Source organism: Thunnus thynnus, chromosome 14, assembly GCF_963924715.1.
Source record: "Thunnus thynnus chromosome 14, fThuThy2.1, whole genome shotgun sequence".
Lineage (NCBI taxonomy): Eukaryota > Metazoa > Chordata > Actinopteri > Scombriformes > Scombridae > Thunnus > Thunnus thynnus.
Window position 1 is genome coordinate 4,203,771 of NC_089530.1, and position 21,710 is coordinate 4,225,480.

A 21,710-nucleotide genomic window follows, 5' to 3' on the forward strand; every position below is an offset into this window, starting at 1 on the left:
AAAAGTTTTTATAGGTGTTCCAAATGGCTACACTCATAGGTGCAAGCAGAGGCAAGACACAATAAATTGTAAAACTGGTATAACTGTGCACACATTCTCTCCTCAAATGCATACATGGTGTTTCACTCATTTATACTCACCAAAGGTGGCTATAGTTGTATGAAGAATGAACAAAGAGAGCTTTGACATTCATATCCTGCCAACCTTCTCAACTCCACACACCTGTCCGTTCACTGCACGAAGTGGGTTTGACTGTCGAAAGTTACAAAAATTGTTGGACACAGTCCCCCCCCAGTCTTGTGTGTGTGTGTGTGTGTGTGTGTGTGTGTGTGGAGGGGGGGGGGGACACCTTCCAAATAAACTACGCCACATACTAAACTTCATATGACAGCAGTACATTTTTGCCTCCTCTCATGGCTTAGTTAAGAAGAAAGACGCCAGGGAACCGTGTCACAAATGATCGTCTCTCGCAAATTGCAGGTCGTTTTGTGAGTCCTGCCACATGCTGGGTCGCAAGGATGGTATTTCTTTTGAATAGTTATACGTGTCAAAACTAACGTGAGAGGAAATTATCTCATGTTGCAAGTTACAGCTTGAATGTTGCAAATGTTGCCCATTTAGGGTGGCACAGTGGTTAACACTGTCTCAAGAGGGTTGTGGGTTCTAACCCACTGGCCGACGGCATGATTCTCTCTGGGTACTGAAAAAAATATGTTAACTTAGGTTGATCAGTGACTGTAAATTACTGTAGATTGGAATGAATGGTTGTCTGTCTCTATACTATATGTTAGTCATGTGACTGACTGGCAACCTGTCCAGGGTGTATCACGCCTCTTGCCCAATGTCAGCTGAGATTGGCTCCAGCTTCTCTGTGACCCTCTAGAGCACAAGCAGTAAAGAAGATGGATGGATGGATGGATGGCCTGTTTAGTCCGACACTGACCTCTTCACTAAATGGATCTTTGACACGTCTCTGTCATGGTTCAAGTTCACTGGAAGCACTTAAGAAGTGAAGCATCTTCAAGCTAATCCAGCTACAGTTCCGATACTTTCTGCCAACTTTTTTGTATCTAATAATCATATCAAATATGCATTTACTATATGTCCGATGGACACTGGGGCTGACAACACGCATATCTACATACACAGATCCAACTAACTAAATTATTTTCTTGATTAGTCAATTAATCGATTGGTCATTTGGTCAATAAAATGTGATAAATGTTGTGGTAAATGTTGATCACTGTTTGCCTAAGCCCAAAATGCAACCTCAAATGTCTTGTTTTGTCCTTACCAACAGTCCACAATGCAAATATATTCAGTTTACTATCATAGAGGACTAAAGAAATCAGAAAACATTCACATTTAAGAAACTGGAACAAGAGAATTTTAACATTTTCTGACTCAAAACCATAAATCATTTATCAAAATAGTTGGTGATTTATTTTCTGATGATCAGCAAATCGATTAATCAACTAATTGTTGCAGCTTTAAATCTACATTCATTAGAAAGTTGCAGTACTGAGTAAGAAATAATGCAGTTGGACAATCTAAGAAATCTCTACCATATACTGATGAGTACGTCCCGATGCAAGCACTGTTTTAACAAGGAGCAAGGTTTCCTCATTACTTATGAAATGCTGACATATACGTATAATGTACAGATTTTTAAAAAATGGACCTGAAATGTCATAGTCACTTATTTTTTATTTCATATCATTAGTGCTACCCATCCTGAAATAATTGAGCGGCTATAAGGCAAAACTCAAAAACAATTTTCTTGAAAAGTACAATAATAACTTTTGGGGGCATGATTAAAGTCTCACCTCTCACACTATTCCAATAGTTTCAGATTAATTCCCGGTCTCTTATAATTTCCTCGATAAAGAAAAAAAAAAAGTTCTTTCTCTACAATTATACTGTTGGAGGGAACAATGTCCCATTTGGGATTTTAAGCCATTTACACAGATGATTCCAGTAATGCCATGCAAATAGAATTTAATTCAAAGTTAATTCGCCCGCATTACTTTTTAATAAAGAAATGATAAATTATAATCTCCTCTGCAATTTAATCTATTTATGCTGCCTCCGTCGCTGGAAAGTGTCCACTGCTTGTCTTTCCATTAATTGGGAGAAAGACGAGAAGAAGAGAGAAAGAAAGAAAGAAGGAAAATAAAGGAGGTAGCAGGTAAATTTGTTATCTCAGCGCCGGACTGTGTTTGAGAAAGAAATAAAGGGTGTAATGAATTGATTTCATATTTAGTCTCAGGCGTGTTGATACACATAGATCTCTAGTGGTCTTTCAGTGCCTATAGCCTGCAGTATTTTCTTTCCTTTCATTAAGGTTGAGATTCTGCCCTTTGATAGTGTTATCGATTCTGCCTCTGAACACTGTGGCACCCCTGTGAAGTTGCTCTTCAGGTAGAAAAAAAAAAAAGAAGAAGCTATTATCTTTTGTGTTATCCTGTACCAGTGTAGTGGCGATTCACAAAACCGCTTTACTTACCAGTGAACTGTTTTCCTCGCTCTTTGTTCTAACTCACTTTCATTGAATTCAAGAGATAATTACAGATTCTGTAGCTGCCGCTGCTCGGGCCTGCTGTAATTTCAGCAGACTGAAATTTATTGCTTAAATCATTATGATTCTCTCCCCCGTCTCTGTGTTTTAAATTCTATCGCTCCTTCAATCTGTTCCAAATGTGTATGAAGAGGTGCAGAACTTGCCGTGCTTCAACTTAAGTCCAAATTTGACCTTGTGGTTTTTATCATTATAATGGAGAGCAAATATCAAGTGAACATTGGCTCGCTCTAATCTGATACTTTAGTGACCTACATCTAGTAATTCGTCACCTTCACCAAATAATATCCTCTCTGTCCTCAGTCGTGGCTCCACTTTGTCTTCAGAGGTACGCCGGTGTGGATGTTGAATAAGAGAAGATCCACCGGAGTTATTGGACACCCCTGTCATGGATCCACCTGGCAATCCAACGTCAAGCTATAAAAAGACTCACTGTAAGTAGTGTTTTCAGCTGATACACACAGTGTCTTGACAGTTAAAAATGCACAATAAGGTCTATTAAGAATAGGTCAGTTTCAACCCATAAAAAAGGTAAGGATGCCAGTTTCTGCAACTCTAAGTTTAAATCAATTACAGACTAAGTTCACAATGATTTAGGGCCACAAAATGATAAAGGAATTCCATCTAGTACTTAAGAGGTCAGATCAAGACCCTCATGGGCCCAAAATGCCCCATAGTCATTGTGTGTCAATTGGTTTGTAGTGATTTTTTATACTGCTGTAGATGTGTCCTATACTGTTACCAGTCCTTTTATACCTGTCTGCAGTGATGTGATCAGTACTCAGATATTTCACTGAAGTACAAATAAGTAGAAGTAGATTTTTTTTTAAGTGAAATGGCCCATTTTATATTGTTATATTATTATTAATGTATTATAATACTATTTATTATTACTGATGCCCTGACCTGTAAGCAGTATTAGCAGTTGATGGAGCAAATTTTAGAATTTTACGCTGGGAATATACTATAATATACAGTATTACATACAAAGTGGCATAAACTTATTTACTGAAGTACAGTACTTGAGTAAATGTTACTGTTGCTGTTACTGTTGCTGTCTTGTAGGTCATTCACACGGTCCACAAAGGCCCATAAAAGGTCCCACCACTAACGTTTGCCCCCAGGCCTCCCAGCAGGTTAATCCAGCCATGGGGAAACTATTTTAATATTAGAATGTACTAATATAAAATGTGCCCTCTTCATGTTGCCAGTTTTCATAAATATCAGACATGTTGACCTTTCTTCTTTCTGTGTGAAAAAAAAGTGTGTAAAACTTCACAGGGACTTTTGAAACATGTAACTTGGCTAACTTACTAAAACAGACACAGGTTGAGAAAATCTTCACATTTATTGTTGGAAAACAGGAAGCTCCCTGATAGCCTGAGTAACAAGAGACAGAAAAGGTGAATTTTAACATTTTTACTTTGGCATTAATGGGGAGTCTCTACATGTAGCAAGTGCATTCCTGCTTCTTTCTGGTCATGTCCTCCTCCTCTCTTTCCATCTCTCGGCTGAATCATATGTTAAGCTGCTAATTAGCACCTGATCCCCAGCAGACATTACTACAGCTAACTAACAGCAGAGAACAGAGCTAAACGACCCTTGTGGACAGCAGTCAGCATCACAATTGGACACATATCACTGAGTTGAGTCCGATTGTACTGGTATTACAAAACCTGTATTCTTTTCTTGCCATTCTATGGCTTTTCATCTATATTGTTCTATGTATAAAACCTTAAAAAAAGAATGAAAATTACTCAAATATACCCTCAGTGACAAAATAAAGAAATATACCATCTGTGCTAATCACAGCAGCAGAGACTATGGAAGAATTTAGACATTTGGCTGATGTATCCACTTAAAAAAAAGAGAAAGAAAAAAATTACACGCGGCAGCCAAACCAAGGACATAAGATCAAACGTGATAATATACCAAAGCTCATTTTCCTCAAAGATCCTAATTGATTGGTTGATTATGCTTTCTCTGTTCCTCCATCTCGGTGGGTCTTCTTTAATAGCTCCATAATGACGCTACTGAACTGGACGTGTAAGCCTCAGCCAATTAGAATAGTAATAGGCTCTAATTAACTAAAAAAAAGGATTTTCAATAAAAAAGGAGGAGATAGCGAATTTGATTACTCATATTCATTAACTTTTTTTTCTGCCTCCCCCCTGCCATCCCTGGAACTTTGCTCCCTTCATTTTTATGAATATTTTATCTTGTGTGAAACATCACAATACACGCTGTCCCTGGCAAAGGCCAGAGACATAACAGCAGAAAAGCCTTTCTTCTGCTCTCATTCAAAGAGCCTTTCTTTGTTTCTGCATAATGAACAAGTCGCTGATGGCTGCAGAATAAATTTTAATTAGAGTTTTTTGGAGGAGACTTGTAAGGATGATAGGTTGTTTTAAATCAAAACTTGACAGTGTGAAGGCTTTTTAGGAATAAACCAAAGTTAGTCGCTGAAGTGTGTTCACATGTGTGTTTTTGTGTGTGTGTGTGACAGGCAGAGACATAGAGTCATGTTGTGCCAGCAGGTGTCTGTAACGGTGCATCAATAATTTGCAACAATTTTAACCAGCTCCCTCCTCCTCTCTGGCTCTTTCTTCCCTTCGTTCCATCTCTGTCTTTCTTGCCTCGGGTCAAGTTAGCACCACTTAAGGACTACAAACTGTGCCCGATCACAATATGTTTTCTGTGTCTGTGCAGATACGTGTGTGTGTGTGTGCGTGCATGCAAGTGTATACATACCTGTTTTGCTTGTTCCCCTACCTGATGCCTCCCGTCGCTCGCAGCCAAAGCATGTCAGCTTTTGAGAGACAAAAACAAAAACAGAGGCGAGCAGAGAGGGGACACCAGGTATACCAGCATGCGAGTGTATGTGTGTGTGTGTGTGCATGCGTTCATCCTGCGGGCTGATTCGCCATGAGACAGGGCCAGATGGTCACCCCAGGCAAAGCAGGTTGGGCCTGTTTACCTGCTTCACTCTGGGTCATGTCAGCTTCGTTTTCAGCTTAGCCTCAACACGGCTCAAGCCTCGTTGCCAAAAACGCCGCATTTAACTCCCCTTCTCCTCCTCCTCCTCCTCCTCTTCTTTCCTCCTCCACCTCTCTCTAGCTCAGAGTGTTTGAAGGGATAACTTTTGTCCTTCTGCTTCCCTGCAAATGTATTTTTAGTAGTGAAGAATGTGACTCAACACTGGAACAAAAACCTTTTCTGAGGCCAAAATCTGCTTCTGCAAAATCAAAGAGCAAATGGAAATTAAAGCTGCAACTAACTAATATTTTCATTTATTCATCAATTTATTTTCAATCAATTAATTCATCTTTTTTTTTTTTTTTAATTAATCCATAAGTAAGCTTAAAAAGTCAGAAAATAGTGGATAATGCCCATTACAACTCCTCAGAGCCAAAGGTGACACCTTCAAATTGCTTGTTTTGTTCAACCAGTTGTCCAGAACCCAAAGATGTTTCATTTACACTTATAAAACAGGGAAAAGCAGCAAAGCTGAAATACACATTTTTGCTTTATTAAAAACATATTTAATTGATTAACAAAATTGTTGCTAATTAATTTTCTGTCGACTGATTAATCAATTACTTGATTAATTATTCCAGCTCAAGTGGAGATGATGATGAAAATTAGACCACAGGGGGTAGTAATAAATTACAGTCAGCGTTACTGAGTAGCTTTTATTGAAATGTTACTGTACTCATGCTGAAGTGGTTCAAATAATCAAATAAAATCCTTAAATAAACAATATAAGAACAGATAAAGGACACTCACTGTAATGGTAGACATGATGTATCGGTAACCCTTCTTTTTAACAATCCCCTAATTACTACGTATTTACCTGGTAAATATAGGGTAAATTATAGTATATTATTGGGTAATTACCACTGGTAATAAGTAGGTAATACAGATAAATTACAGCTGAAATGTTAAGAAAAACCTTCACTATTACCTATCAACTCAACTAAGTACCATGTAGTTGTGACCATTTTAGCTTGGTAATAACTCAGATATAGTTGCGTACTTCCTAGGAAAGTAGGCAACCGATTCTTAGAACAATCCATTCTTACATCAAAATGTGAAGTAGCTGCGTTGGTCCACAATGTAAAAGATATTAGTTTCACAATAATAGCTCTAAAATTGTGACATGCCTGCAAGTTTTTTTTGGCCTTTTTCTATTGGCCTGCATCCACGTCATGTGATTATCAAGTTTCTGAAAGTGCTTATTCCATTTGTATGCAGCATGGTATTTGAAACTGCTTTCCAAGTTCATTGTCAAAAAGAGGTACAGCTAATGTTAAAATGACCTGACATTGTAGGTACTGTATTTAAGTGTAACCAGAGAGCAGAGATAATTGGGCGGTTTTTGCAGTAGAGCTTTAGAAACAAACAACATACAATGATGCTCCCTTTTGTTTGTTAAGGAGGACCACCCCACCTTTTCATATTAGATGCAATAGTGAATGAGAAATGCATCAACAGTGATGAAGTGCAGCGCACTGTGATACACTGAGTCAAGAGACTTTAAGGTGGAAGGAGAAGCATATACAATATCACCATAATCAAGCACAGACAGAATTGTAGATTGCACAAAGGTCTTTTGACTAGCAGAAGATTTTATATTGATGACATTCAACAGTTTTAATTTCAGAACCCTGAAGGGTTTGGATATGGGCAGTTGGCTGGATACTCCTATGTGACGTAGAGAATGGCATATATCTACTTTTGCCAGAATCTGAAATAAGCTTATGTTTGATGAGAGAGATCTGAAATATACCAAAAGCAGACTGTAGATTTGCAATGGCCAGATCAAGAGAAGAAGAAGAAGAAAAAATTGTGTCATCTGCATAAAAATGCACATTACAATATGGGGTGGCAGAGATGATATTGTTAATATATATATGGAGAATAAAAGAGGACCAAGAATGGACTCTTGTGGTACACCTATACTAATGTTAAGAGGACGACATTTGGAACACAGGGTTTTTGCCAAGCAGGACAATTTTGAGATCGGACAGTAGTTATTTAAATCACTAGCATCACCACCTTTCTGTAATGGGATAACCTGTGCAGATTTCCAGATTTTCGGAATTTTACCTGATGCCAATGATTAGTTAAAAATGTTAGCTAGAGGTGCTGCAGTTGAATCAGCACTGAGGCAAAGGAGAGAACACCCTTAGATTTGTCAAGCTTTAAACTGACCAGTTCACTGTACACCTCACCTTGGCTTACTGATATAAAAGAAAATTTATTGCCAATGTGGAGAATATTCGGTGAAGAAGATGCAGAGCCAGCACTTAAGGTAGTAGTAGTGAACCGTTTGTTAAACATATTGCCAGGTGAAATGAAATGATGATTAAAGACTTCACACATATTTAATTTGTTTGTTATGATTGGATTTTCAAAGCAGATTTTAGGGGGGAGCGAGGCAGGGGATTTATTTTTCAAGGATTTTATAATTTTCCAAAATTCACTGCATTTCCAGAGGTATTTGCAAGCAAGGACAAGTACAAGTCAGATTTGGCTTTTCTAATAAGTCTGAGACAGTTATTCCATTGGTGCCTGAAATTCTGCCAGTTGGATGACTGGTAGTTTTGGCTGTCTACCAAGCAGTATCTCTAACAATAAGACCTTTGGAAATGTTTGGAAAGAACCAGGGATTAGAACAGTGTTTTACTCTAACATTTTATAGGGCGCATGTTTATTAAATATGTTGTTAAAAAATGTGTTAAAATGATTAAAAGTGAGGTTGGAGTTGGAAATGTTTTCAAGTTTTTCATGATCAGAGTGATACAAATCATTTAAAAAAGTTTGCTTGTCTATTATGTAAGGATTGGTGTTAGTCTGGAGGGTTTAGGTATTTCTAACATGCCATTGGGCAATAGTTGCTGATGTCTTGAGCAAAAACTGCACTAGTTGGACACTTAAGTGAACTGGCTTCAGCACGATTACTCTTGCCCCCCACAACACACACCCATTCTGGATACTTAGTTTGTGTTTCCTCACTGCATAAGGGGCAAATTCCATCCCTTTTAGTTCTGATGACCAGCCTCTGTGTGCCATTTCTCACACCCGCGAGAGTATTGGATCCCTGTCAGTCCATACTCTCACTTGATCAGCAGTCACTAGTGTGATGTCAGAGATCTCCACCATGAGAACCCTCTCCTCTGGCCTCTCCAGGTCAGGTTTGTCCAGTAAGGACAGGCAGCTTAGGGCATCAGCATTGTTGTGGTACTTTCCTTCTTTGTATACTATTGTGTATTTGTAGGCTCTGAAGGTCCACACAGTCCACTGTTGGACCTTGGGCAATGTCATTTGTGGTACTGCTTGCATCTCACTGAAAAATGACAACAAGGACTTATGATCAGTCACTATGGTGAACTTCCATCCATAAATGTACTTGTGGAAGAATTTTCCACACATCACTGCCAGTCCTTCCTTATGAAGTTGTGAATAGTTCTTCTCTGCAGCATTGAGTGTCCGTAATGTAAATCCTGGGTCTTTCAGTTCCATCTGGCATGTGATGTCACAGCACTGCACCTATTCCATATGGTGATGTGTCACATGATAACACAGTGTCCTTCTCTGGGTCATAATGCACCAGCACCTCAGCTGACTGCACCATTTCTTTTACCTTTTCAAATGCTGCCTTGTGCTTCTCCCCACTGCCACTGTGTGTCTTTTTGCAGCAGTTTGTGCCCTGGAGCAAGGGCAGTTGACAGATTTGTCAGGAACTTGTTATAATAGTTTAACAGCCCTAGATATGCCTTCAGCTCTGTCACATGTGAAGGTGTGGATGCCTCCTTGATTGCTTGCACCTTCTCATTGGCTGGGTGCATCTACTTTATGCCCAAATAACATTATTTTCTCATTTATGAACAAGCACTTGGGCCTCTTTAGCCTGAGACCACCATCCCGTAGCCACTGCAGAACTATGGTAAGAGTCTGTAAATGCTCTTGGTCATCTCTCCCTGTCAGCAGGATGTCATCCAAGAAAATGGCCACATATGAGAGATACCCTGCAGCAGTCCCTCCTTGGTCCGTTGAAAAATAGCTGGACTAGACGATACTCCAAAAGGTAGCACCCTGTACACGAACAAGCCTTTGTGTGTATTGATGGTCACATATTTATTTGCTTCCTCATTCAAAGGTATTTGGTGATAGGTGTGATCTAGTTTTGTGAATTTCTGTCCACCTGAAAGGCAGGTTCTCAATTCTGGGTATTGGATACTGCTCCACTTTTGATACCTGATTTACAGTCAGTTTGTAGTCTCCGCACAGCCTTGCTGAGTCATCTGGTTTAAATAGCAGAACCACCCACCCACTCAGCATATTTTACCAGTTGAATTATCTCCTAAGCTAGGAGTTCGGCTTAACTCTTCCTCTCATTGCATATGGGACAGGTCTGGTTTTAAAAAACCTTGGGGTTCCTTCCTTGTCCACATATATTTTAGCTGGGGGGCCTTTGAATCCCCCTAGCTCCTCTTTGAAAACCTCCTCATATTCCCCAAGTACCTCCTCTAAGGTCTCATCCCTGACATGGTGGATTTTGGGTCTCCACTGTAAGCCTAGCCTCTTAATCCAGTTCCTGCTAACCAGACTAGGGCCTGTCCCTGCCACAACTACCAAAGGTAGGTTTGTTGCTGACTTTTTATGCTGCACCTTGACCATAGCTGCTCCCAAAACATTTACACTATGTCTTGTGTATGTTCTGAGTGGCACTCTACATGGCTGTAGTTCTGGTACCTCTTCCCCCCACAAAGTTTTGTACACAGTGTGGTTCACTACTGTTACCCCACATCCTCAGTCCATTTCAAACTGTATTTCGGTCTCATTAACTGTGTAAGTGTCTCCACAAATGGGTCCTCTGCCGATATATCTATTTCATCCACTTTGTACAATGTGAATATGACCTCATCTTTTTTTTTTCACAAGCTTACTTGCCTGTTGAACTCCACCCCCTTTAGCCTTTGAAGTGCTAGCTGAGCCTTTGGACCTGCACACTTTCTGAATATGGCAGATTCCAATGGCTGTAAGACTTTCACGTCCTTGCTGGCTGTCTCAACACCCTGGGCCAGCTTCAATGCCTTGTCAAAGGTCAAATCCGGTTCTGACAACTCCTCACAATACATGGTAAAAGTTTGTGTTTACTGCAAGAAAAAGAGAATAACCAGTTAAAAGGAATATGGAAAGAGCCTGGTAAAGCCATGGAAACAAATTGAAAAAACATTTGCAAGAACGTGCCTAGTATTGAAGATGTACCATGACGCCAGAGGAAAACTGTTCCTGCTGAGGTTGTTATCAGGCAAGTATAAGGTAAATCTAATAGACCCTTTATAAATGGGTGTAACCATGAGCAATAACTATATAAGAAATACTATCTTAATCTCTAGATAGTACATAATTAAGCTTGGCTTGTTACCAACATAAACCTTGGATAACCTCAACTGTCACTTGAATTGATGGGTAATAGAGGAGGTGTTTCTAAGAATTGGCTGCCTACTTTCCTAGCAAGTATGCAGCTTAGTATTTCAGCTGTAGTTCATCTGTATTTACCTACTTATTACCAGTGTTAATAATTACCAAATACTATACTATAATATACCATATATTTACTGGGTAAATACTTAGTGATTAGTGGACTGTAAAATGAATGGTTACCATGAATTCAGTATAATTTTCCATCAGTACAAAACAAGGTCATGCCATGCTCAACACTCTGCTCTGAGCTTCTTTTTTTAACAATAATATTGTTCTCATTAGCTAATTAATCCCAATCACTTCTGCTATGCTGTTTTATGTGTTCAGACTACTGTGAACAAACAATTATTCTAGATGCTTCACATTTAAAGCCCTTTCAGCTACTGGAAGGCTTTTAATGTGAATGTCATAGCATGAATTGTTGAGTTTCACTGCTAGTTTAACAGCAATCGACAAAACAGCAAAGTTGACCTTATTGGGATAATTTAGTGAATGAAAACTTTTTTTTTTTTTCCTGTGAAAAAGAGAAAGTCGGAGTGGTGATTATGGAATGAAAGGTACAGTACATTTCCATACTGTAATAATAATAAGTATTATTATTTACACATCAAAGTTTGTGTCCAGGTGTTGGAGAATACTGCTGCTTATGTGTGAAAACAGTTGTATAAAGCCTTTTGTGTCTACACAGGGAACTGCATGAAATCTGATAAATTGCCTCAAGTGATGTCACTTGAGTATCGGTTGGGTCTGAGAATAAAAAAATCTGGGAGTGTGGAGTTAGAAAGAAGTGAGGTTACCAGACCTCTGTAGCTGCTCCTTATCTGTGCTGGAGGTTAGCAGCTCCAGGCTTCATTAGCCGCTACTAGCATAACACACCCGAAATTCTGACTGAACTGTCGGAGGTTGAGTTGCATTGTGGGCATTGTAGTTGTTTTGACAAGGAAGAAGAATGTGTAAAATAAAAAAGACAATATCTCTGATTCTGCTGCATCAGATTTTTTTAAACTGTCCATTGTGAGCCCAACAATCTTATCAGAGTGCAATGCTTAATCAGTAGAGTAATTTTAACAGCAGGAAGCATCAACAGCAAATTAAAATAGGAGCAGATCATAACATGACTATGATAAAATATAAAACAGGGAAAATTAAAATGAAATAAAGTCCTGTCTCAAATGTAAGATTATTTTAAATAAAGGTCTGGTTCTCTCTGCAATTGAAGTAAACAATAGCCAGGACCATTTTTGACAATTTAAGGTAACACAGTTTGATTCATGAATTTAGACATTACCATAAATAAAACATATTGAGCTGTCCTCTACTTTTTGAAATAGATTTTGAGAGCAGTAATTTCTGGTAGCATCAATATTTCATGTTTATAATAAACACGAACAATACATTTTAAATTATCTTTTTTTTTTTTTTTTTTACTTGTCTCTGGTACATTGTTACACCAGGAATGTTACATCTACAGCAGCAGCAGTTCAGCAGTGTAATATGGGGCTACTTCCATCAGAGCAGAACAGCCCCTCTTTCTCTCTCTCTCTCTCTCTCTCTCTATCTCTCTCTCTCTCTCTCTCTCTCTCTCTCTGCCCCTGTTAACCCCCTGCTGTAGCAGCAGTTGCTGGCACCGTGGCTAAGCATGATGTCCGGCTGTAGCAGTAACAGGTGCCTACATGTTGCCTGCTGGCACCGTGCCGCCGCGCCGCAGCAGCCATCTTGGCAGCGTGTTCAGCCCTCACGCCCCAGCTCGCCAGCTGTAATCTGCCTAATCTCAACCTCCATACAGCTGCCAGTTAATTTAGAGTGGTCATACACACTGATGATATGACTCTGCATCACACTGGTGCTGCTGTGTGTGGGTAAAAGTATGGTATGTAATGTATTGTTAAGATTCAGTCGGACGGTCAGTTTTGGATTCTGCTGTTTGCCCGTGATACTGTCATTACACACACACACACACACACACACACACACACACACACACACACACACACACACACACACACACACACACACACACACACACACACACACACACAATGTGGTATCTGCTTCCCCTTTAACGTCAAACCCATCAGCCACACAAACCTATCCATCCCCCCTTTTTTTCCTCACACACTACCACCCACTACATCCCCCCTCCCCTCCCACACCACTGCCCCTCAAGCCTACTGTCACCCCTTGCACCCAACATCCCCTGCCCCCCTCTCCTACCTCCCACACCCACACCCACACACACACACACACACACACACACACGCCCTCCACCCTACCCTTTCTCCATTTCAGATGCAAAGCTGGGGCCGAGGCGAGCCGTGCATATAGTCACAGCGGCAATCTCATCTATGTCCAATCTGTCATGCCACTGCCTTTCATTATTCTCCTGCGTAGGGGGAGAGATAACGCCGAGGCATATTTTATGGACAGTGGAGAGAGAGAGGGAGAGAGAGAGAGAATGATAGGAAAATAAAGGGAGAGAGAGATGCCAATGGTGGGGTAATGGTTGCAAGATATGAGGGGTCCCGCTCTGGCCAGGGGAGAAGTGTCACTCTGCTTCATTGGTATCTAGGTCAAGGCACAGAGAGGGAGAAAGAAAGAAAAAAAAAAAAAAAGAAAGAAGCAAATGAAGTGATGAAATGATTGAAATAGAGGTTTGGGGGCGAAGGAAGGAAGGGAGGAAGGAAAAGGATGGAGAGGGAGTGCTGGTCAGTGCCATCTCGTCTCTATTAAAAATGAACAGCCTGAGGGCTTGGGGGTGGGGGTGTAAATAGGCAGTAGCCATTCTTCATGGTCACTCGATGGCCCCATAAAATTGGGGCTCGTATGCATGCATGCATGCCGCTGTTGTTGAATATGGAGGAGTGAGGGAATGCGAGGGGGCCAGCAGATGAAGGAGGGGAGGGATGGATGGAGGGACGGGTGAATGCACCGGGGTCAGGTATTCTCTTCTGTCACCTCTGTTGCCGGGCTGAGTGGCTGACTGGTTGTCTCTCTGCTCAGCGTGCTGGAATGATTGGGTCCTGGCCTGCAGAGAATGGGCTGGCCAGTTTTACATATATACATATATCACAGCCATTGTCATGCTGTGTGTGTAGCATGCACATTGTGTGTGTTTGAATATGCAAATAAGATCCAGCAATGCCTTTGATTTTGTGCATGTGTTGGTGTCCATGCGTGTGTGAGTGTCACTGCAATTGTGCAACATCCAGATGTCAGCGCAGCCTCACTCGGTGTCTGTCATTGAGACAGCGGGGGTGGGGTTAAGGTGACCTGTTTTAAATATAGACAGTGTCACGACAACATGCCCGACTCGACTTATAAAAGCCATTTGCATAACGTTTCTCCCTTATCCCTTGCTTTCTCCCTGTTTTTTTTTTTTTTTTCCTTCTTCCTCCTGGGAGACAGGCAGAGCAGACACGTCGTGTTTTGCCTTTGTCTCGGCCGTTCAAATGCAAAAAGATGTCATGTCAAAGCTTCCTTCGACACAGAAAGACACAACTGTATACCAGTGTCGCACAATGGAGAATGGGACAAAATACAAACCGTGCGCAACAGCGATGAAGCACAGCACGTTAAGACAAAATAGGTTTCCTGTGACATCACGTCAAATGATAAAGTCGCGCCAAGGAAGTGTGTCAGTACAGTATGTCCCCGCTAAATAACACCAAGAAACAACTATACAATAAATGACAAGACTGCAACTCAAATGACACCAAGATTCACACATCATTACACCTCTCTCTGCATATTTTACCCAGTCACTGGAGGTGTTATTGCTCTGCTGCTAAACAAGCCAAGATCTTTCAAAAAGTAATTTGAAGAGGCATTTTTAAACAGACCTCATGGACCTTGGACTTTGATTTCGGCTTAACTTTCGTTGCATATCTTGTTCCTCTTGAGCATTTGTGTGTGCAAGCCTCATCAGCGTGCCCTTCAGTTTGAATGCACACTTCACTCTGGCAAACTACTGCGTTATTATTATGAGTACAAAGTCCTGCTACTCACATACAAATCCAAAAAAAAACAGACATGCGCCTTCATACCGCAAACCTCCACCTGCAGCCTCAGATTTGCCAGCAGCTTGCTCCTCCAGGCCTACAGTACTAAGCTCCGCACCATGAGGGGTCGAGTCTTCTTCTCTGCTGCACTAAGTTTGTAGAACCTTCCTAACCGTCTGAGGACATCACAGACCCTACACTCTTTTAAAAAAAGGCCTAAAAATCTTTCTATTCAGGAAGGCTTTTTCATCTTAACTCTTCTTACTATTTTCTTTGTGTTGTGTGTTCTATGTTATCAATCCTGTAGCACTTTGAGTTTCACTATGAATGAAAAGTGAGGTACAAATTAAATGTATTATTATTATTTATTATTATGATTCCCCTCTTCACCCCTCTTTATTCATCCATTTGTTTTAGTTTTTTTACCTCTGTGAAGAATGCACGCCACATTCCTTCAATACCTTTCCTTCTCTCAGACTCAGTCCCTATTCATTAGGAATTCAAATTAATCAGTATTTACTGTAGCGCTCGCCAGCTCTGCTCTCAAGTGCAATTTCTATCAACAAGGTTGAGTGGTCTTTTGTTTCTCATAGCCAATTGGAATAAGGCTTGCACTCTTATTGTCCCTCTCCCACTTTTTTTTAGATGTGCAATTGAACACATTAGTTTGGCACATAAGACGGAATTGACATTCTCCCACAGTGCAATGCTACAAGGACTTTTCATTTGACATTCGATGAACTCTGAAATTAAGGCCCCACAACAGTTGGAGAATGAATCCAAGCTAATTGTGTTTAATTACTTCTGTTGTGCATGGCCACAACAAAATTCAAACCAAGAGGCCTGAAAATGTTTGTTTACGTTCAAAGGATATTTGCGGGTTATAACAACTTGGAACTTATTTTTGTAGTTTTGGCCATCATTTCTATGGGTCATGACAGTGTATTCACCAAAGTAATTGCTATCTAGAAGTGCCAAGTCAAAGGCAGGTGGACTTGCTGTAGATTTCTTTGTGACATTTTGCCTCTCATCCAAAATGCTTCTCCAGTTCTGACTGAAGAGTCCCTGGATTCTGTTTACCTCTGTTGGGTCATTCACACACTTAGAGTGATTGTGGGTTTTTAAACTCAAGGTAACCATGAGTCAAGGTTTGAATGGGTCACAAGACAGGGGTATGCTCAAAAGGAACTAGCTCTCAAGGAACAAATTTTTTTTTTTTTTAAGGAATTCATAGTGTTACACTTGCTTCTAACACTGCCTAACTTCTCACCTCAACACACCTGGGTTAAACGTTGTGTTAAGTGGCCATGCTCATCAGATTGTCAGTTTCAGAAAGTTGCAAAAGTTGCCAGACGCAGTATACCCAATTCTGAAGTGGGAAAGGGGATTTCAGATGTTGTTCAAACATCCAATAGAACTTCAGTTGAAGCATACTGACACCTTTAGACTGCCTGGTAAGTGATGTCAGAACAGCAATCTGGTTGAACTGTAGGCCTCCTTCTCTTGAGAGAGAGATGGTTGTTTCATGAAATCCTGTCTCCAAGAAATCTAGGCTAACAGTAGTCCAGTGGCCTTTGACTTTGCACTTCTAGATATCATATAATTTGGATGAATAACAATAATAATAATATAATACATTTTATTTATAAAGCACTTTTCAGGGTACTCAAAGACACTTCATCTAAGTATGAGAATCTCCACTGACACACAAGCCAACAGCTGAGTTAGATTATCTGAACCACTTTATTTGGAGGTAAAATTGGCAGTTACATCCAAAATGTCAGGGATAATCCCGTGTGTTTGTGTATGTGTCTATGTCTGTGTCTGTGCAACTATGGTAAGTTCTTTAGGTCAGCTCTACAGGGAAGAATGTCTTTTAGCTAAGATCAACATTTACAACAAATAGTTGAGTGAATTTAGGGGGTCTGTTTAAAACCTGACTTCTCATGTTTCTTGCCCTGTTTGACTTTTTATCAATGTCGCCATGTTTCCAGATCAACTTTGTCAGTGTCACTACTGATAAGAATAATATGTAAATACTACAAATATAAGATCTGCATTATAATAACCAGAAATTATCCTCTCAACTTTGAATAGTTTAACACAAAAGTGGCTTTTTAAAATGTTAGTCTCAACTGTTGCCAGGTTGACTCTCAGTGAGGGTGTGTTTGAGTACATGTCCATGTTTATGCCTGGCCAGTATTTGTGTGTGTGAGAGTAGTGGATGATAAACCTGCTCCAGTGTGTAATCACCAGTGTTAAATGCAGCTTTAACTGACAGAAGCAATGCCAGTGTGTTTTCCTGTGAATTCTCTCTGACCTATTCTACCATCATGTTTAAAATGCCATAGCACCTGATTAATTTTTGCGTCTCAACATTTAGGCTGATGAATGAAACTTCAATGGCCTCAATTGTCCGTGAGTTCTAAAATGGGTGATTATTTTTAATAATCTTTGCCTGTAGCACGTTAGCCGTGTCAGTTCTCAATGTAACTGGATTTTTCTACATTACATTATGAGTTGCTACATTTCTCCAAATGCCACTTTTTATCTGAGCCAAGGCTGTGATTACAGAGAAAGTTACAGACTGCTATTTAAGTTATCGACCCCTGGCTGGAACTAGCCTTTTGGCCTTTGCAAGCTTTCGCTTTACACAACTTCTTACTTAACAAGGCTGGCTGAAAAACACACAGATCTAATTGAATATTGATATGTGTGTGTATGGAAGGCCAGAGCAAGGCTCACCCATGTTAAGCCATTCAGTGCATCCTCTTGATTGAAATTCCATTAGCTTGTTAGTGGAGGATAGTGGAGAGTCGGTGAATACTTAGCCTTGTTAGCCGAGGCGCAGGCTAAATGAGTGTGCACAGGGTCATTGTCCACTTAAAACTCACTCTGGAAACTGGCGGCCAGCTTGAATAATTCATGGAGCATGACCTGCGCTGACTGGGCTTTAAACGAGTGTGTAGCTTCTCTTTCTGTCTATTTGGATAATATCTCCACTCTGGAGTTAATTAGGTTTTTACTTTTTTATTTCAGCTGTGTGTACAGCGGTCAGGGACTTGTCCCTGCAGACACACTGAGAGCCAAATGAAAAGAGAATGGAGCAAAAATTATTGCAATGTAAAGTTGTAAATTCTTTTTTTTTTCCTATCTCTGGTATTTTATCATGAGGAGCACACTAATCCAGAATGTTAACTCCTGTGATACTGTAGAATACAGAAAATTGTTTAGGCTGTATCAGGAGTAAATGTGACAACATCTGAAACAGGAAATGGGTAGATTTTGAAGGGTGCAGCTAAATCTCTTTAGCAGCTAGCAGTAAGTCACTTTGAAACATTTCTCCTGTCAGGGGAAGCTAAATGTCAAGGCATTTCTTTAAAGCTGCAATAATAAATGTTTTTAAATTAACAGTTGATCAAATGGCTATGTGTAACGTGGTGTAACGTGTCGCTAGTAGTGATGAAATCACAGAGATCCACAGTTAACCTCAGTGTTTTAGTGATAATTAACTCAATGTCTTGGTTTTACACCCAACAACTTTAGTGTTTTTGTTCAGTCTCACCGCTCTCATCAACCTCATTTCCAGCAGCAGTAGGCAGCTGTTTTCAACAAAAAGCTATGATAAATTGACTGTACACCACCTGCTCAGCACCAAACAACAGACAGACAAAGTTAGTGGTTAGCTGGTGAACATAGTGGAGCATTTAGTTACTATAAAGCCAGATATTTCCCTCAGCAGTTGGTGGAGTCCAAAGCAGAGCTTAAAGGAAAGAGACTTACATTTATCAGGTGGCCAGGAGCACGACTCCAAATGAATGCTAATGTTGCTCTGTGTCAACTGGATGTGTAAATAATCAACTGTTTGCTAACATGGTTCAAAAACTTTATAAGGTCACAATATATCAGTTTTTTTTCAGCTTTTTCTGCTGTGAATGCCTTGTCATTGTGTCTGCACATCTTCCTCCATATGTTCTAATGCTTTGCTCATTTATTTTTGTATCATGTTTAAAATGCTAATTTGCTGAATTTGTTCACTGTATATTTTTTATGTGCTCCCTATTTATTGTATTCATATTTATGTACAGTCTGCTGCTGCGATGACCCATTATTCATTATCAGTCATCTAAGTTGCAAGTGAGTCAACATACAGTATATCATCAGTGATTCTTATCAATGTTCCTCAGATGTCAGACACAGCATGACAGTGCTTATGTCCAGAAAATGCTAACTGGCTTTCTTTAGGCATCTATTTCTATCTATAGACCTACTCAGACCATCTCAGACCAGACTCATCTACAGAATAGCACACATGCCATGCAGTAGTGTCACTTTATTTTCAATAACTTTCACTCTCACTTTGTGACGTTATACATGTCAATTAATTAATACTGAGTGGCTAATAGAATATGCCAAAAAGTTTTACTTTATACCTACTAAAAAATAATTTCTTGGAGTCACTTTTCTTTTTCTCTTTCTTCACTTTTTTAAAGTGAGTTCTTCATTGTTGAAGATGAACCCAAATCCACTGGCTGATTGTGTTCCTTCAATCTTGATTGTACCTCAATGTGTTAGAATCGTGCTACCACCACTAGTCCCCAGAACAACCAAAATTAGTTGGGAACATCGCCATGCACTTGTGCTCTGTGTTTGCACTTCCACTCGAATTTTGCTGCCTTTCCCTTCCTAAGTGATGCTCAAACATCCGAAATCAAATAAATTTGGTTTTAATAGTTGGAGACAAATGACTACCAAGCTAGAACATTCTAAATGTGAACATCCAAGGCCCATGCCTCGGATGTAAGCCCTAACAGAGCTAAAAAATTTAAAATTGAGATGCATAGTTCAGCCAGCTGACTCACCAGGCCTCATTCTGACTCGATTGAGATGTGAGTGATTGGCAGAGGCCTCCAGTGGAGAGGAAATTTACCATTACCATCCTCAAGTCAGTCCAAATGAACAAATCTGATGCTGATAGAGGTGGTAGAGCAGAGTCCATTTTTTATACAGCATATTGGATACAATAACATAAAATATATTGAGCTTCACAAAGGATTAAAAATGCACAGCAGCTAGCTGGATTGAAAAGGGCAGGGACTTCTGCTTTGAAACACCATAGAACTAGTGGTGGCCTTAAGCATCTGGGGGCTGAGGCTAATGCGCCCCCCCACCCCCAAAAAAACCCCAGCACGGATTCAAGTTGGTTTGCATCAATAATGGTATATTTTCAGACTTCAACTTAAATGCACTATCTGTAATTTTAGCAGCAGGGACAGCTCAACATAGAAATAATCCAAACAATTCTCATAATTAAAAACTGAAACAATGACGTGATGCTTTGGTATGAGGAGAAGTCTCACCCTTCTGGGCAACTTCTAGTCTGCATTGAATAGCACTATGTGTTATATATCCACTGACATAAAAACAACTTAAACAATTCCCTCAAATTAACAACAAAAGCAATGCCATATTTTGTTTGTTAAAACTGTCTGAAACTACTGGTAGCCTACAAGGAATTGCGCTTCGCGCTCTTTCAGCACCATGGACAGCTCACATCAGGCCTGGAGAGTGACAAGGAAAACGGGAGACAGAGGGGGAGCAAACAGGAGAGAAATTACGACTGGTAGAAAAAGAATACATGGTTTGCCGCCTATGGACATTGAGTGAAATAAGTTGAAGTGGTCTCCAATAGTAAGTAGAAGAAGAAGTAACTACAGCTCGCCACAATATATATATCTTTAAAAAAAGGGGGGGGGGGGGGTGAATTATTCAATTCTTGCATGTCAGTCAGGGGCCCCTTTGAAGGGCGGGGCCCATTTCAATTGAAGCAGGTGAAACATAGCTAAGGCCGAAAAAATGCACAGAACATAGAAACATCAGCCTTCAATGAGCCTACAAGGAAACGGGATGCACCCATGTGACCTCAGATGTCAGATCACCCAAACCAGCTTGTTGGGCTGCAGATCTCATCCCTCATTATCATGGATAGCAAGAGAACATGCTTTGCCTGAGTGAAAGCAACATGATTCAAACTGGTAAAAATGTTCATTCTTTTTTTCAAGGTCAGCCAACAATCTGTGCAAGTTAGCCTTTAAATGAGTATTGTCCTTGTTAAACCTTTCAAATGTCAGGGATTTTCTACATTTTGCAGTGTTAAAAACTTTGATTTTCCCTGGTCAGCACAATTGTAGATGAAAATAAAACCTGTTACAATTTATTGAATTTTGCTTATGCTTTTGTCTGACGTCTGGTCAATTTCTATTCCGCTGTCCTGAAGAAAAGATATTTAATTTCAACTGTATCTTTTATAGCTGGAATTACTTTTTGAACTTGTACCTAAAATGTCCAAAATATGACCAGGGAAAACTGAGAAAATCTCCAGTGAAACCACTAAACAAAGGCCATGTAGGTGAGCGTCTGGCACACAAGTCTGATAAAACTTCATAAAAGCCAATAAAACTCCATAAAAGCTCAATAAAACTTTCAGTGGTGCATAGCCCCAGCATATACAGTCAGAATCAATTGAAGGAAAAGTGACATAAAGCCTGCACTCCACCCCACCTCAATGCATTTCCAATCACATTCCAGTCTGCCAGGATGCAGAAGGTTGTCTAACTTGCTACGTATTTCTTATACGACCC

General features: G+C 40.0%; 1 long non-coding RNA gene across 5 annotated transcripts in view; it reads left to right on the forward strand.

Annotated features, from left to right (window-relative positions):
* The window catches only part of LOC137196628 (uncharacterized), a 155,350-nt gene that overhangs the window by 81,713 nt on the left and 51,927 nt on the right, over nt 1-21,710 (forward strand). For 3 of the 5 annotated variants that reach the window (XR_010931275.1, XR_010931274.1, XR_010931273.1), the window contains one exon: nt 2,882-3,012. This is a non-coding gene — a long non-coding RNA (uncharacterized lncRNA). Of the gene's footprint in view, nt 1-2,881; nt 3,013-9,571; nt 9,702-20,606; nt 21,292-21,710 lie in introns of those variants that run through there. The other 2 variants (XR_010931276.1, XR_010931277.1) reach the window with 2 other exon arrangements.